Raw genomic sequence first — 5,000 nt, 5'->3', positions numbered from 1 at the left:
TCATATTACTTTTCTTACCATTATCATATCAGTAATGTTATTAGTAGTATCAATATAGTTTTTCTTTAAGTTATATTTGTTATCATTGTTATTTTTATTATTCACATCGTTATGATAATAGTAATGATAATAAATATAACAGTAATAATAATAATAATAATAATAATAATAATAATAATAATAATAATATCACAGTTATTATAATCATCAGTATTTTTTTTATTATTGTTATCATGACAATAGTTGTAATTATTGTTATTATTATCATTATTATTATTAATATTATTATTATTATTATAATTATTATTATCATTGTTATTGCTATAACTGTTATCATCATTGTTATTACTATAATTATTAGTATCACTATTATTATAATCAGTATTGCTATCTTTATTATTGCCATAAGTATTGTCATCAGCATCATCGTTGTTATTCTCAGTGATGTTACTATTAGTAGTAACTGTTTCACATTATCATTATCATTATTACTAACATTACTGTTATTATAATAATAATAATAATTATTATTATCATGATAATAATTATCATTATTATCATCATTACTGTTATCATCATTATAATTATCATTACAGCTATTATTATTATTATCATTATTATTATTATTATTATTATTATTATTATTATTATTATTATTATTATTATTATTATTATTATTACACTATCATCGTTATCATCATCATCATCATTATTATGACCATCATCATTATTATCATTATTGTCATCATTATCACTATTATCCTTATTATCATCATTATCATTATTATTATCATAATCATTTTTGTATTTTTTTCATTATTATTATCATAATCATTTTCGTCATTTTTTCATTATTATTATCATAATCATTTTTGTCATTTTTTCATTATTATTACCATTATTGTCATCATTATTGCTAGTACTGTCTTCGTTATCCTCATTATCAGTATTGCCATTATCATTATCACTATTGTCAGTATCATCTCTATCAGGATAAGTTTATTATAGGATTATCATAACACCAATATGGAGTAAAACGTATACATAAAATAGTACAAAATCAGCATGAGATTCTAGTACGGCGGTTGATGGGTCTATCTGAACTCCCTTTAAGTTTAAACTGGCTATGAGCTAAATGTTGAGGAAAATTTGCAGTTTACCACTAAAACTCAATAAACATTTAGTGTTGTAGAAGCTTCATTGAGCATGCAGTAACAGCCATCTTAGTGCTTAGGATATGTTGCAAGTTACAAAGATGAAATAAAATAAAAGAAGATAAAAAATCGTTGTCTGACTATTGAACTGGTGAGAAAATGTGCGATTCTAGTTAAAATCTTTCATAAATGTATGTAATTTAGAGATCACTGAGTGTGAGATAGGTGTATAAATGACAAGGTAAGAGAAAAATGATTTACATTCGATAAACATTATGAATCATGCAACTATCAGCCGTTAAGAATATATTTTAGCTCATATTCCTCGGCATTTTTTTCCATTTGCTTTCAAAATGAAATGAAATTGTTTAGATTAAAGCATCCTTCTTATCCACAAAAAAAGTCTGAATTCGCAAAATAACAGACGTTTGATATTGCGAGGCCCGGCGACCCCAGGCTCGGGAGCCGTGGCGATAAAATTCTGCTCAGGATCAGAAAGGGAAGACAAGGCTCATGGCATTCATGTATTTATCTTTTTCAGTGATAGGGCGCGAACAAGCTGGGAGCCCCGTTATGGTTGCATGCTGAACTCCGGCAACTGCATATGGTGTGAAATTATTGAATGGCTGTAATCATATCACTCTATTATCATAATTTTTGTTGCCATTGATTACCTGCTACCGATAACTGCACAGAGCGGAAATAATTGCCAGGGTCGACTCACTCTGGCAGCCGAGCGCTCGGACCCCCTGTCCTGGGGTCGAATTCACTGCCACGTTTCGTATCCGGACAAAGAGACTAACCCACATGACGACCGATAAAACATGGCACTTTTCATGTCCTCGAATGGTATAGAGCCACATTTGAATTCTTGAGATAAAGGTTGAAAAGGCATCTATATAAAATTCTCCAGCGTTAAGAAGGGATGGAAAATATGTAAGTAAAAAAAATCAAAAGCCGAAGAAATACAAAAATGGAAAGCGAAGAAAGGAGAAACACGGAGGAAAAGTGAAATGAAAATGGGTGTTGCATTTCAAAGAAGTTCGCGTACTGCATGACGGGCCCTTCCCTTACAAAGGAACGAATGATCCCCCCCCCCCAATGCCATAAATGGGAACAAGATAGAAACAACGACGAAAGCAACATATAAACCAAAACAACAAAGTAATCACTCGCACAGAAATGCAAAGAGAAGGAATCATAAGAATTAAATGTCAGTGTTGACGTCGCAGTGTCCGTCTCGCCGGAGAGCAGTCGCGAATTCATGTGTTATGTTAATCACGTTGCTGATTTTCACTGGGCTCTTTAGGCATGATAAGAATGATATCTTGTTTACTTCATTGTATGGTACCACTCTGATTATTAAAAAAGTCGTTCTTTACTTAACTGGAAGAATCCACAGAGATCTTATAAAATCATGCTATTCTTTAATGTTGTGAATTGAAAACATATATATATATATATATATATATATATAATGAAAAAAAAAAATGTAGAGCCAGTGTTACTTGATATTTACTTGATCAGACATAATCTTTTTCAACAGACAATTCAACGAAAAAATTAAAGAAAGACAAAACAGACTTTAAATTTCGGTCTCGAAATCCCCGATATACAGCATCATGTTATACAGATAATGAAGCGGTTTGTTACGTTAAGAACAGGTTAGTTTACCGTAGAAAATGGCACAACTTTGGAGCGAAATGACTCTGCTAAAACATTAGGCCTCGTTTAGACTCTAATAAGTATACAACCACGGTAATAAGTGTCATAAAACGCTGCCCATTTGCAGTAACTGCCTGTTAAAGGGTGATCTGATATCGCGAGCGTTTTCTTTATCGCTACATTTACAGCAAAGTATAATCATCTGATATTACCCTCGCTCTTATTGTTATAAATTTCTGCGCCTGATCTTGCGCGACCCAGCTTGGTGCCAAATGCCAATCAGCCTCTGTGCTGATCAAAAGGATAAAGTTCGGATATGTAATCCAAAGAGAAAAATGTCGCTTACTGAATCGTTTAACGGAGTCTCCAAATGTTGCCTCTCCCCTGCTCTCTTTTTTTCTCTCTCTACTTCCTTCCTTCTCTTCCGCCTTCCATTCTTCTATCTCTCTCTTATGATTTTCCACTTCTTGTTCATTGAAAGTTCGGCATCTTAGATAAGAATTTTCTTTTGAACTTCATGAAGGTCAAGTGAGAATACTATTGCTCTTCTTAACTCTTTTGAACGGTAGACTTCATATTCCAACATGTGTTTTTTAGTGCGCTTCTTTTAGCAACAAAGGGGGGAAATGTCACATGGAGTACATGGACTTATTGCTTAACGTTCAGTTAAACGTTACTGCATAATCTATTTCCCGTGACAATAACGTTTACCATTTCATTTCAGACACGAAGGAACATCCACCCCCCCCTAAATCACATAAAACAGCTCTATACTACTGTATATTCATTATTCATTATATCACTGTAAACGAATTCTATAAACTGAAACTGATATTATAGAGCTATTCACGGAGTCGATTTTAACGAAATGTGGCGCGTTCTCCCGTAGAATTTTGTGTCGCTTTGCCGGATCCCATTTACTTCCCATTCGGCGTTATTGCGTTACTGCCTCTGCCTACAACTGCTACTACATGTTTTATTGGCTGTAGCTTCGATATTGTCAATAAAAATAAGTTTATATTAGAAAGTTAGGATTTCATATATACACGCAGGAGCAGGATCCACGTGCAGAATAATTCTATATAAATAATAATAAAAAAAATAAGACATAATAATATTTTCCGCGTCTTTATCTTTATAAAAAAAACATAAAGATGATTGTATACATGTTTTATGGGAAGGGACTCCGGGTAGACGCGTTCCATTTTTATGGCTCATATTGCTTAAAAGATATATTTTCGAGTCTCGGACTGACACTTACATATGATGTGTGTTCACGCTATCATAGGTATATGTATATATGCTGTATAATAACATAAACTTACATACATATGCATATCTATTTATCTCTTTGCCTGTTTGTCTACTTACTTATTTATCTCTCTGTCTATCTATCTATAGCCAAACATACATCTGTCCATCCATCTATCTACCTGTTCAGTCACTCTCTCTCTATATATATGTATATATCTATCCATCTACTAATCTATCTATCTGTCTTTCAATCAATCAATAAATCAATCAGTCTGTCTATCTATCTTTCAATCAGTCAGTCAGTCTATCTGTTTATGTTAACTTTCCCCAAAGTGTGTCTCCGCTGTCACTCCGGGAAACCATGTCTGAGCGAGCTTTCCGCGCGGCGCCCCTGGCCTTGCGTGGCGGAGGAGGAAAGCGAGATTAATTAAGAAGCAAATTTGGGGTGCCGTCGGCAGGGCCACTCCCTTGCCATTGAGCACAAGCGTGATCATCTGGAGGTGAAAACCGCGCGAGCACACTCGGCCGTTCATTTGAGGAACATCTGCGTGGCGGAGGCAATACATTCTCGTCCAGGTAAGCTCTGAGCCAGCCATATGTATGCCGTGTATATTTCTGAAAGACTGTAGAGGATTTTTTAGGAGGATCTGAGATGCGATGGACGCCTTGAGGGCTTTTATAGACGGCTGAAGAACGAACGGAACTGGCATTCCTCTCTTTCATTCGCATTCCTGTTCTCCCCTCCGCTCCTTTCTTTTCCTATTTTTCTGATTGGTTTCTCGGCCTCCACAAGCAGATCCATATATCATTTATTTCTTTTCCCATAATCGACGTAATCCACTGTGCGCTGTTTATCATCGCCTCACCATCCGTCTTCGCGGCTGATCATTGTGTCAACTCGACCTCCCCCCTCCTCCTCCCCTCTTC

The 5,000-nt window shown here is 34.7% G+C and overlaps 1 protein-coding gene across 1 annotated transcript in view; it reads left to right on the top strand.

The window, feature by feature from the left end:
* LOC125031201 (nephrin-like) overlaps window positions 1-5,000 on the top strand; it is a 100,593-nt gene that overhangs the window by 78,361 nt on the left and 17,232 nt on the right. The gene's annotated exons all lie outside the window — the stretch shown is intronic.

The sequence above is a fragment of the Penaeus chinensis genome, chromosome 12, assembly GCF_019202785.1.
Source record: "Penaeus chinensis breed Huanghai No. 1 chromosome 12, ASM1920278v2, whole genome shotgun sequence".
Classification (NCBI taxonomy): domain Eukaryota; kingdom Metazoa; phylum Arthropoda; class Malacostraca; order Decapoda; family Penaeidae; genus Penaeus; species Penaeus chinensis.
The sequence above is the reverse complement of the archived record's forward strand: the minus strand, read 5'-3'. Positions and strand labels throughout refer to the sequence as shown.